The following is a 14212-nucleotide window of genomic DNA, read 5'->3' as shown; positions in this document are numbered from 1 at the left end:
TACTTTTACTAAAAAAGCAACTGCTATTCTTAAATATTTTACATTGGTATAGATTTTTGTATATTAATACAAATTTAAGGTTATTTTTGTTAGAGCCTACCATGCATATGTTTCTACTCTTGTTTAAAGTATTGTACCTATGCAGCTCATTTTAAAAGGTTATATAAAGTTCTAGTCCTTAAAAGCTATTACTATAAACTGTTTAAGATAACTAAGAAATGTAGGTTAGTAGCTAGTAATTTATGACAATGAAATTTGTGGTCATGTTAGGTATGTTTTCAAGGTCAAACAGATATATTTTAGATAAACAGGTGGTCTTCAAATGCTTCAGAGCTACAGAATATGGCACTTAAGATGTTTTAATAACATAAGGCTTTCCATGACCATGAGACACATCTGCTTCTGGAAGCACCATTCTACTTCAGAGAAGATTATAGGCATCAAAGATTCTTCATATGGAGTTTGCTTTCTTTGTGGCAAAAGGTAGCCACTGGGCAAGAAAGTGCCCTTGCCTCAACTGCTAACCATATGCTGCCAAAACTGGACAAGCAGGACACAAAAAAAGGTGACTGCCTGAATTTGCCAAGACAAGGTAGGACAGTCCTTCAAAATTCCTGCTTTACAGAAAAGTCTGTCAGATAGTCTAGGCCTGTAGGCTGAAGATAGATGTCTCAACATTACAGAGAAACCTGTCCAGGCAGCCAGCTGTTTCTGTCATTTTTATAGTTTTGGAAGTTGTTTGCTCAGCACTTCCTGTTTACTCAAGTAATATTTTACCTTTCTTGGGTCTCTGATAGAAGTTGAAGACTAGATAGTTATAGCTACAGTTTTCCTTAGTCATGATAGAAAGTAAATTAGGTACAAAACTCTGGACTCATCAAGAAGATAATGGATTCTCTGAATTTGCCAATTACAAATGTACTGGACATTGTGAATGTAATTCTTACCTGATAATTGTTCTTATTGTATACAGTTTTACTGTGTTAGAGTTCAAACCTTTCCTTTTTATTTAGACAAAAATGGGGAAATATTGCAGAATAATCTTTTTGTAAACAGTGAAGAAGTGTTACTATGATTGCTTTAACAAAAAGCTCAATAGTCAATAGCTAGGCAGGGTTTCCAGTCATGGAGAATGCTGGGAAAAGAAGGGCAGAGATATGAGGAGACACAGAGAAAGCAGGAAAGTAGGATGGACAATACATAGATGAGGTAAACATAGATTAATAGGAATGATTTCATTCAAGTTATAAGAGCTAGCTAAAAACAAGCCTAAGCTATCAGTTGAGCTTTAATAATAAATAATAAGTCTCTGTGTTGTGATTTGGGAGCTGGTTGGTGGGACAAAGAAAGACTTGTTACATTCAACTGGTGATACTTTCCAATAACTTTGGATCCTCTTTGTTGTTTCTATGTCAATCTATCCCTTGCCATGCATACCCATCCCTTTGGCTTCCAGTGACCATTGCTTCATGCTTTTTACAGAGCAAGACCTCAGACAACCAGAAGCATTGCCTTGTCCACATACAGAATGTGCAAGGGCCTGGGAATAGAGTTCCCTAACTTCCCTCTTTCCTTAACTCACTAGACCCCCTTAGTAAATGGCCAATTAGTTCTGGACTATCACAGCCAGGTGTCTTTGTCTTAGAGTCACACTAACCCCAAAATATCATTTCAAATTCCACTTCTGTTTATCTTGCCCAACTTCCCTCTTTCCCTTGCTATCTGACATCAGAAATAATTCCTTAACAAAGTAATTGGCCACAAATCCCCCTCTCTGAGTATGCTTCTGGGAAAACTCATTCTGAAAAGCTAAACCTAACTCAAAACCACTCATAAAAGGATGCCATTTGCATTTCCCATCTATCTATCATTATTAATATATGTGTATATATGGATCTAAAATTGAATTTTCTTGGAATTAGCTTATATTAGCCAACTAGAATTCCACATAGTCTACCAAGTACCTTCCTTTACTAATTACTGATTTTCAAAGAGAATATAAGCCTAGGCATAATCTTATAATAAGTGAATACCAAAAGCAAAATTAGAAAACACAAATTAGTATAGATTTTAAAACCATATTTTGCTTTGTAACAGTTTTTGGAGATTCTTTCATGGAAAATAATTAAGTTGATTCCTTAAGGTGACTTTTAAATGATACATAAATTATTTCTTTATGACTCTGAAAGAGATTTGGCTACTTTCAAACTGACATAGCAGTTGTTCAGTTAATGGAGTTCAATTTTGAAGGAGAACATACTATTAAAATATTAGGAAAATTTTCATAATAAATCAGGAAAAATTTTAAATGAATAGTACATAGTTTTTGACTCACTTCCAACTCATTAAATTTTTCCTGAACCATGCTAAGTCTTTCCCTCAGAGCAGCAATAGTCTTCAGTGGGAGAAGTGAATTAACTTTTGAGTTTAACATGAAAAAGTCAAAAAGACCATACATTTGATAACATAGGGAATTAAGTATTATTTCATTTTCCATTGTGTAACATATGACGCATTTATTAGAAAATAACAAAGAAAACACTTTCCATGCAAAAATGATCATTTTTGGCTAGAAAAAAGGGTGTGCTCTTTCTAGATTAATTTTATTTCTTTTGTTTGGAAACAAGGAACTGATCATATCAAATATGATTACATATTTACATTTTAAATAACAGCTTAACCTACATGCAAATCAGATTACGTTGTATAACAGAAGCTATAAGCACCCCCAAGGGAAATTCAGAATTCATAACCATCTTTTTATTCACTCTGTAAATGTTTTTTGAGCATTTAATATGTATCAGACACACATGTGGACCCTGCCCCGGGAACTCAGTCTGGATGTCCTCTCAGCTTTATATCTCTATGATGGAATGTTTGACACTGTTGACTAATTCATTCCTCTTAAAATTGACCTTTCTCTAGAGTCTAGATCAGTGGTTCTCAACATTCCTATGTGGCAACCTTTAATACAATTCCTCATGTGGTGACCCCCAACCATAAAATTACTTCATTGCTAATTCATAATTGTAATTTTGCTACTTTTAGGAATTGTAATGTAAATAATTGATATGTGACCCCCCCCCCAATAGGTTTCAACCCATATGTTAAGAACCAATTGTCTAGACCTTTCCAATACTCAGTTTATCTGATTCCTTATATTAATCTTTTGTCTTACTTTACTTATTCTGCCATTTGCTCATATCCAAATGTTGAAATTTGTCAGTTCTTATCTTGCCATTGCTTGACTCAATCTCTCGTCTACAAGTTTCTGGCACCAGATAAACATTCCTTATCTAGATCTTCTTCTATACATGATGTGCTTATTTTCAATTGTCCACTTCATTACTATGCTAGAAACACAGAACTTCAAATTCAAAGTGTCTTATTCCTAAACATATGTTCCATAGGACACAATATCCACTGATAATAAGTCCCAACTGCCTTAGCCATTGTCTCAACCACTTTAATAACCATTCTCTAGTTGCTTGGTGTCTGTCCTTTTTCCTCCACTGTCCTATCAAATTACAATCCAGAGGACGCCACCAAGGCTACCAATGAAGGTCAGATATGAATAGCATTACTCTTCTCTTTAAAATCTCTGCAGCTTTTTATTAGTTAGAGCAGAAAATCCAGAGTAGAGTTTGCAATGTTCTTCTAATCTATTCCAATTAAACCCCCCACCTATCCCTATATTAAACCCCCCACATTCCCCTGAGCTGTTATCATTATCTCTCGAAATCAGCAGGCACTTAAAGTCTTTATGGTTTCATCCATAGAGTGTGCTCAGCCCAGAAAGCCTCCTTCTACTACCTGGCATCTGACTCACTCATGCAAATGAGAGCCTCCAAAGAGTTGTCATTGTTACTCAGTATCGGACCCTCACAGAGTCACAGCATGTTTGCATTCTCATGGATATTGAGTGTTGAGTTTGAAACCCTTTGCTGAGTAGAGCGAGCTTACTCTCCTTTCTGCTCTCATCCCTAGCTTTTCCACAGTTGGACCAATTTTCTAGTCATACAAGCCGTACTTCTTGGTGGATACCATACTCTTTCATGTTTCATCATCCTTATTAAATCCTCTTCAGCCTGGAACAACCTTCTACCCTCTACATACATGTTACCCTTTGCCACGTGACAGTTTTCCCTCTTCCCTCCCTGATACATCCAGCTGAAACTGCCTGCCTGTCCTTTCTTCTCCATGTCTAATTATTTATAGTATTAAATTGAATCATACTATGAGACACTCATTTTGTCTCATTTACTGCACGTCCAGCAATCAGCACTTACCTGGTAAGTAACTAAAATCTTTAATTCAATTGAAAAATAAACCAGATTAATTGAGTCCTATACTTTTCATATCAAATGGTTTATAACTATGGCTGGCATTAGAGTAGCACAGAGAACTTTAAAAGACAAATACTAGTGCCCTTCCCTATCTCCAGGTGATCTTAATTGGTCTAGGGAGAATCTTGCATTAGCAGCATTGACGTTCTTTGGATGATGAAAATGAATGGTATTGAGCAGCACTAGAGAAGCAGTGATGGGCAGGCTGCCAGGCCCCATGAATAACAGTGAAGGCATTGTGGTGCTGAGATGTGCGCAAATGTTTCTTACCATTCCTTACCAACTAGAGACCAACTGTCTCTAGTTGACAAAGAGTCTTGAGAGGCTTGGGTAAGTGGCAATTTTCATAATAGAAATGTGGACTGTCTTGAGAACTGCTAAACCCCTTAAAGTCAAAACACACAATATGTAAACATTTCTCATTTCTGCCCTTCTAACTAAATTGAGGCTCACTTGTCCATTTAAGGAGCATGGGATTTAGTCTCTAAAACATCATAAACATCAACATGGGCCCTCAGACTCTTTCCTTATCTTGGTCCTTTAATGACAAAGCAGGTATAAATATGCCTCACTTTAATCTCAGTCTCTCCTGTGCTTCTTTGTCACTTTGGATTAGGTTTCCATGAGAGTAGTCATCCACCCTGTCCTACATGTCCCAGACAGATCTCAGGGGACCTCTGGTCTTCCTCCATCCCTCCACCCTACACACCACTACATAAGTCCTGTCTGCACTGGATGTTTTCCTAGGATCTCAGCTTCAAATACATCCCTGTACAACTCTATGAGGCTAAAACTGAGTCACTGAAGACCATACTTCTGTTTTGGTGGCCAGCTCTGTTAAATACTGGCTCTGTAAGAGGAAAGGAGTGGTTTTGCTAGGTTGGAATTTCGGCTCCCGACAGCATCATATTGCATTGTACAACAATACCTATTCTTTACCCTGATCATTCCAATAAATCACAGAATTACCCATCAAATCCAGATTTTAGGTATACCACCATTCTATCAGAGATGCCCACAGCAGCCAGAGTCTACTGTCTGTAAATCTAGGTGACAGGTGTACATGTACACAGGTACACAGACCACCAGATGCCAGCACCAGCCAAGAAGAAATCCCACTCCAACTCAGAGATAGGGAGTTTTGTCCTACTGATGTCTCCTTCAAGCTTTTAGGTTCTAATAACCCCATCTATCCTGTGTTCTCTAAGCCCCTCCCAGATCTGAAGAGAATAGACTGGGTTATTAGAACCTAAAAGCTTCCAACAGTCTTCAGCTTTGCAATAGTTTGGGAACTTTTCATGTCTTGTCAAGCTTCACTAAATAATTTAACTTCCTTATATTAGATTCTCAGTGTTAAGGTAATAGGCTTCTCCTATTACTCTGGGCCTAACTCCAATAGCGATGCCTGAAGTATGTTTAACAAGTTCTACTCCTGGCCCTTGTCACCATCCTCATCGGAATAAGCATCTGTAGTAACAGAATGATTTGAGTTGTAATATTTGGTTCACCACTGGTGCAGTACAGCCAAAAAATTGTGAATTATTTAACTTGAAATTTATCTATTTGACTAGTAAGGGTGATATTATAACCAATTAGTTTGGGGGCAACCAGCACAACTACAGTGACTTTTTGTGTCTGTGAGGCTTTGAATTAACAGCTGGTTCTACCAGCATAAGTGCTTTGGCTCCCTTTCTGTGACTCTCAGTTTCACTGAGGATCAAATGCAAAAGAAGAAAAAGTATGGCTATCATCAATAACTCTGACAACAAATGTTGGAGAAAATGTAGAAATAAAGGAAGACTTATTCATTGTTGGTGGGAGTTCAAATTAATACAGCCACCATGGAAATGTTTGGATAATTCTCAAAAACTAAAAGTAAAACTACCACAGATCCCTGACTTATGGATTGCTAAGCTCCCCTGCTAGCTAAAGAACTCACTCTTACAGCATGGTTTCACAGGACATATGATGTAACTCTCACCCTTAATTGCTTTAATGTGATGTTGAATTTATATAGACTGATTAAAAGACAGTTGGAATTTCAGGCAGATAAACTACAAGGTAATAACACATGTGAAATCGTCAGAGCTGATGTTTAGGGCTTAGTGAATGACAATGTGTACTTGAATTTACATGCATTATTTAAAGTAATCATTGCAAGAAATCTGGGAAGTAGGTTCTCCCCCCTTCTCTCTCACACACTCTATCTCTGTCTTATTGCAGATGATAAAAATCTTAAATCAAAAAGTAAAATAATCTGTTGATATCTTACAACTTGGAAATGACAGAGTCACAATTTGCTTATCTATTTGCCAATCTATTATGTTGCCTCCACACATATCCTTTCCTTTAGAGTGTGCCCCTTACCTTCAACACTACGTGGATTTGTTATCCTTAAGAGTTGGGTGTATAACTGATTCCTTTTTGAAACCCTCAAAGCATGATTATCTTTTGCTCCAATTCACTCAATACTATTTTTAAATATATAAATATATTCTTCTATGTATGTGTTACAGTTCTTAATTTGCAAACTTACAAAGGATAGTCCTCAGACCATGATTTCTGAATAAATGTATTGTCCATGGGGCTTCAGATGGACACAATGATAAGATTATTAATATACAAGAAAAAAAGTGTTGCTAATTATAAATAAATATAGTCAAGTGTAAGAAAGTAGAGTTCCTTTTTCATTTAATATTATAAAATTAATTTCTGAGGCTAGAAAGATGACTCAGTGATTAAGAGTGCTTGCTACTCTTCCAGAGGACCCAAGTTCAGGTCTAAACACACAAGTCAGGGGTCTCGCAACTCCAGTGACTTCTGGCCTCCACAGGCATCTGCACACATGTTTCATACACCCACAGAGATAAGAAAAATGAAAATAAAAAAATCTTTAAAAATGTATTTCAAAGTAATATTTCATAACTTTTTAAGCTATAGCATTCAGCTTTCCTTTAGGAAAACCAGGTTTCATTCCAGTCCTTTTTAAGGGAAATAGGAGAGAATGGAAGTTACCCTGTCCACAACACTTTCTCAAGAGGGAAGCTGCCACTCCACACTTCCTGTCTGCTCATCTACACACACCACCAGTAGTATGGCATGTTCCTCCCCAGGGGAAAAGGAGGAAAATACATTGGCAGCTATGAGTCTATCAGATGAATGTGAAAGGCAGACATCCCACAATGGAGAGCAGAACTCCAACCTTGGGTAAACTGACTTCCATGCTTGAACAGGAGGGCCACAGGTTGAAAGCAGAAAAGAAATCTCTCTGAATGGCATCTTTGTAAGCCAACATTATGGGCCATATGAAGGAATGGAAGAGGAGGATGCCTGATAAAAACCACCTTGCCTGTGATTCCAGTGAAAAACTGTGTAGTAAGTGAACCACAGGTGAACAATGCTCGCAGAGGCTATGCCGACACAGTGCTTTCAAAGTTCACAATTAGCCTTGGCTTCTATTATTTCTTGTTGAGATAAGTCTTTAAATAGATTCTACTTCCAGGGAGAATTTTGTTACTCAAACACATTTTTAGCAAAATGATACCAATAAGGAATGAATCTCAACTGTTTAAATAAATTTTGAAGGCACTTTACTATTTTAGGCTCATTCATTCAAGCAAAAAATATTTATGACATGCCACATTCAAGGTACTGTTCTAGGTGCTAGAGGACACAACAGTGAACAATACAGATGTAATGTGACCTTTGGAAAATTTCTAGTTCAATTTTGCAATAATTGGAGCTTCATATGCAAATAAATTAATGTCAAAGATATTCCTTCATGTAAAGAGTCATTCCTTAATGGGGAGTATTTTTAAATAAGTAGGATGAAGCACACCAACAGATGATTCCAATACACATTACAAGGAAAACAGAAATAAAAAAATTCATCAATATATCATTCTCTTAAGGGAGTTTCAAACAAATGTCACCCATAGCATTTTTGCTTTATCTTGTGGCTCATACAGGCTTGAACTGCCTAAAGCTGTTGTTGAGAACACACACACACACACACACACACACACACAAAGACAAATAGATGTAAGAAATGTAAAGTGTAGAAAGTGATAATCAAGTAGTATTTTCTCCTACTATACATTCTTGCCTATAGGAACAAAAAAAACTGCACCTGGCCTTTGAATACATTTTACAGAATGTGAGGATTTTCTATTAGTCAAATAGTGGCCAGATGTCCATTACACATGTATCAGAAGTCTATCTAGAGTTGTTAGTTCAAGGAATAAAGCATTGTGTGTAGGTTTCTACTAAGAGCTGGAGGAAATGATTATCAGTGACTAAAAAGGAGATAATATTCCAGACACAAGAAATGTCAAGATGTCAAACCTCCTTCATATAGATCCTATCAGTCATTCTTACTAAAATAATTGAAAAGCATTTGATATAACCTCAGTATGCTTTTCTCTAAAATGGATGACCGAGGTCTTTTTAAAATAGATGATGATAAATTAAAATTGGATGGGAAAGGTAGCTCAGCCAGGAAAGTGCTTGTCTTACAAGCATGAGGCCCTGAGTTCAATATCCAGAACCCACATTATTTTATAAAGCCAGGAAAGGAAGAAGCACATGCCTGAAATTGATCTCCAAGGATCACTAGCTTATGGTGAGCTCCAGGCCAATGAGAGACCCTGTTCAAAATCAAACAACAACAAAAATTAGATGGACAGTACCTAAGGAATGATACCCCAGATGATACCTCAGATTGTCCACCGACTTCTGTAGGCATACATGAGAATGTGCACCCTTATTGTACCCCCAGCACACACAATTTGTGATAGGTAAACAGATATAAACATGGAGAAAAGCTGATTAATTTTATCTCCGGTAAATCATAACTTGAGATAAATCCATGAAGCATGAACTCATTTGTCTCTGATTCAGTTTGAGATGAAGAGTCATCTAGGTCAAAGTTTCTTAATTTTCTACCAAACTCCCTGGAGATACTCTTGTTACTGGATCACACATATATTTTGAATGGCAAGAATTTGAATAAATCAGTACAAACTATATTGTATGAGAAATGATGAACCAGCCCAAATACACTTCTACAATGTCCTCAGGGAAAACACAAATCTAAGTTGTTTTGTTAAGAGCTCTACTTGGCAATATGCTGTGAACAGCTAATTGGAGTTAATACACATTGTTAAAAATAAAAACAAAGGATTCTCTGGAAAAAAATTACTTACCTCACCAATTTTTCATTCTTCTTTGTTTATATCACTTTCCCTTTAGTTAATGAATATGCAGTATTTAGGACACTGAAAGCAGAGTATCCCATCGCTGATTCTTCTCAACTTCATTGTTTTTTCTCTCTCTCTGTGTGTGTGTGTGTGTGTGTGTGTGTGTGTGTGTGTGTGTGTGTGTGCGCGCGCACACGTGTTTGCAGCTGTGCATGTGCATGTGGATGTGTGGAGGCCAGAGGCTGACACCCTCCTCTATCACTCTCACTTTGCAGTTTTGAGACAGAGCCTCTCTGTGGGGAGCCACAAGAATATGTCATAAGGAGTCCAGCTGTGTATTAAAGCTATACCCTGACCAGGCCAAGGGTCAGTCAAGTGGGAACCCATCTAGCATGGACTATTTGGTGTTACACAGCTTAATATTCAGCTGTGCCTTGGTATGAATTTCTTGTGCTCACAATTCCCATAGAATGTGTGTGTGAACTTCCTGCTCAGGCCAGTGCTTGGATAAAGTCATGTAGGCAAAGCCAAGCAGGTGGTAGATGTATAGCTTTGTTTCTTGAGCAAATGAAGCTCAGATCATCCCCTTGCCTTGAGGCCTAGTGGCTCTCCAGAGCAATTGAATGAGAACAAGAGAGGTTTTTACACATCAAGGTGAAGGTAGGGTGGAGCAACCTTCCTGAGGAGGCAGAGAACTGCATGGCCAGGGGAAGAACAAACAGGCATTTTCTGTAGGGGCAGACAGAACAGCATGACCAGAGAGAAGAGAAGAACACAGAGGTAATGGTGATTTTGTCATGGACACTAGGGAACAAAACTCAGGTCTTCTTGGTTGAGTGGCCAGCGCTTTGCTGAATGAGCCATCACCCTAGCCTCACTTATTTGTTTCATCCGATTTGAGATCTTCCCATTTATATATCTATTCATTTTCTCAGAAAACCCGAAATATGCTGCTGAGCAAATACTAAAGAAACTAAGTGCAAATCATAAAATCCCCTCCCCCACCTCACTCTATACTTGGCAAAATAAACAACTTTTTAAGGTAAATATTATTGCATAAGACAATAATAACAATTTATGCATTAATGTTGTAGGATTTCACCAAGCTTATGATCTGAGTGGAAAATTTTCTGTTCCTCAGAGACACATGATTTGTTCCTCTTGGTCAAACAGTCAGATAAGAATCTACTACCACATCCATATCCATAACCTCTAGGCTACTTTTCCTTTACATTACCTAGAGGAGAGAAAATAACATAAATATCATATAAACAATATAAAATAATAATGCAATGAGCATTTTGGTAAACTCAACACATATTTCTCGTTATAATTTGGCACAGATTGGAAAGGTACAATGGATCTGAGTCTGAGACCCTGATACACTTGTCAAGCAGTGCCAGTTTCAAATAGAAGGGGTACTGACAGGGTACTGACAGGTTTGTCCAACTTCTGATCTCCTGTGATGTCAACCCTCCAGGGATTACATGAGGAATAAGAAAAGATGTTGTGTCCATGGCCTGTGATAGAGATGGACAAATCCCAGTTTCTGATTACTCTCATGTTTAGATCCGTCTTTCTAGACCGTTGGTCCTTAAAGAAAGATAGAAAAAATTCCCTCAACCTTTTGCTAGGTAAAGCAGGTGGGTGCTCTCCCTCAACTCCATTCTCTCATTCAGGGTTCTCTCCTCTGACTGATCTTTCTACCTCTTGTGAGTGACTGACGATCTGTGTTCAACTGAAATTATGGACCCTGTCTGGCCCTGAAAGAGACATTCTCTGGGAATGTACTAATAAAATACTCAACTTAACACAGTGTCCTCATCTGTCCCAGTATTTATGTCTCCAGTGTTGACCAAGATACTGCACACTAACAGCAGCAGTTAATTCTCCCCAACAAGCAACACAGTCAATGAGAGAACCACACAGAGGTCTCAGGAAATCTGGAACCAGAGGTCCCAATACTCTTCTTAAGCAAAGATGGAAAGACCTGGAAGATTTTCATGGGGACTTACCCATGTCATTTTCTTTTCTGTTGCTTCTCTCAGCCATCACCTGTAACCTTCCCACATCTCCATATCCAACCCTGCTTCCTGCATCTTGGAGGTCAGGACACATTCACCCTAATGGATCAATTCTGTCTTGAAAGAACTTCCTTGTACAATGACCTACCTGAAGACAGGATATGGGACAAGAACAGTGTTGAAATGAACACAACTTTGCAGACAGAAACTTCTGATAAACTTTGCTATCACAGCCTCAATGTAACCATGCTGTCTACAATGAGAAGTGTTCACTCTCAGTATCAGGAGCAGGCAAGCTCTCCAGCACTCCTAAGAAAAGGACATTCATTGCTGAGTAGGCCAGCAAAGCTGGAGGCCGCTGGCTGGTGGAATTACCCACCCAGTAAACCTGGTCAGTGTCCCCTGTTGAGCAATCCATCCATAGAGAGCCAGTGGGAACCATGTTTATTGCTCTGAGTTAAGTCAGTATCTGTAGAGTTCCACCCTTGACTTAGTCAGGCCCTTTTCAATGTAAGAAGTTTTATGAAAGCATTGCATAGTGGTAACCTTGCTTCTTATTTAAAAGAAAAAGAATAAAAAAAATAGTTTGCAGTAACAATGTTTGCAGTGGGCTAGACGTTTTGAATTAGTTTATATCCATGATATGGACTACCTCAAAATATCTGCAGATTTAATTATACTAATGCAGATCTTATAATACTAATAAAGGTTCAGAATTCATTAAGGAGAAAAGTATCTGCCAAAATTTGTGAAAGGACAAACATTGAAAAGCAATATGAATTATTTATCAATACATAAAGCTTCAAATTTTATCTTTTTTTTAACTTTCTAAAATTAAAATATGCTTTTTCTACAAAAAAAAGACTTCTTGGTTATCTTTCCTCACTTAACTTATTTTTCCTTTCCTTAATCTTCCAGTTACTCTACTGCTCCAAAATGGAATGCAGCTTATTTATTTCATGTAGACATCTTAAATACAAATTTTCTGGGCAGAGAAAATTTTGTCCCTTCTTTTGGAGAGGCAGTTTCAGTTTCTAGCTCATATGGTTATGGGAAACCCACATCATACATTCTGTAATCCTCACTGTCAGTTCCTCGGTGCTCATGAGGAAGACATTTGTGGAAATGCAATGCCTGTCATTTAGATGCACCTAAATTCTGTTTTCATGTACTTGATTTCCACACCTGACAGAGTATAAACATCAACCTGTAAAAGCACATAAGATACCAACATCACTCTAATATCAGTTGCTGAGAAAACACCTAGATGGAAGTTGATGTCATCCACATCTAGAGTTGGGGATGGGGTGGGGAATAAAAGCATCTATTTCAAATTTTTAGATTATTTTTTTTCTTTTTACTTCAGTTACTAAACTGGTTGCAAATCTTGTCTTAGTTAGGGTTTCAATTGCTGCTGCAATGAAACCCAATGACTGAAAGATTAGTTGAGGAGGAAAGGGTTCAATTGACTTACACTTCCAGATCATTGGAGAAAGTCAGGACAGGATCTTGAAGGCAGGAGCTGATGCAGAGGCCATGGAGGGGTGCTGCTTCCTGGCTTGCTGCCCATGGCTTGCTCAGCCTGCTTTCCTATAAACCCAAAACTATCAGCCCAGGGGCGGCACCACCCACAAAGGGTTAGGCCCTCCCCCATCAATCATTAATTAAGAAATTGCCTTACAGTTGGATCTTATGGAGGCATTTTCTCAATTGAGGTTCCTTCCTTTCAGAGAACTCAGGCTTGTGTCAAGTTGACACAAGAGCAGCCAGCACAGCTTCCATGCAATATCCTCACCTAGGTTATTAATTGCCGGGACTACAGATACATCAGAGTCAAGACAGGGAGGTAAAGGAAAAGACAGCCAGCACTATCATATCTATTCACACACAAAGTTATTTAATTTAATGTTTGCTTACTAACTTCTAGCTCTAAGCACAGGATTCCTTCTCTTCTAACCTGTTTGCCAGGCATTCTTCTGGAATCATACCATATTTGGGAATGAATCTTTATAATATAAAAGGTAGATTTTTATTTTCCCTGTTAAATCATATCATTAATTTAAATTATGAAAACAAAACCACACATTTGCCTCTTGTCCACATAACACAATAGTTCTTATCTAGGGAAAGTTTTTGTCTTCCAGGAGAAATTTGCCAAAATCTGCAGACATTTGTGATTGTCATAACCTGAGGAAGAGGTAGTGAGACCACCACTGGTAGCTAGTGGGTGGAGGACAAGGCCATTTAGCCAAACACCCATTATACATCGGAAAGCCTTCCTTAAACCTCCATCCAAGAGTTTGCATGTCACTATTATTCTAGTTCTCAGATATACATAGAGAAATCGTGAGATCCATACTTAAAACCTGCTATGATAACCTAATCTTTATGCTGTGGGTGGACACAGAGATGTGAAAGTCATACCTCCTTCAAAGACTGAGTGAACATCCAGATGTGAGCAGTACCTTCAGCAAATGGCTTCTGGTTGCCAACTTCTTCAAAATTTGTTCCAACAAATTCTAATCAGGTGCAGATACTCTGCTCAGCCAAGATCACAGTCTCCCAGGCTTGGACCAGGACAGATGTCCTTGCAGCCAGAACATAAGGGCTTGGCCTTCAGCCACTATGGAAGAACTCCGGTGTA

This window comes from Peromyscus californicus, unplaced genomic scaffold (assembly GCF_007827085.1).
Source record: "Peromyscus californicus insignis strain IS unplaced genomic scaffold, ASM782708v3 Scaffold_8__1_contigs__length_139910024, whole genome shotgun sequence".
NCBI lineage: Eukaryota > Metazoa > Chordata > Mammalia > Rodentia > Cricetidae > Peromyscus > Peromyscus californicus.
Note: the sequence above shows the minus strand (reverse complement) of the source record.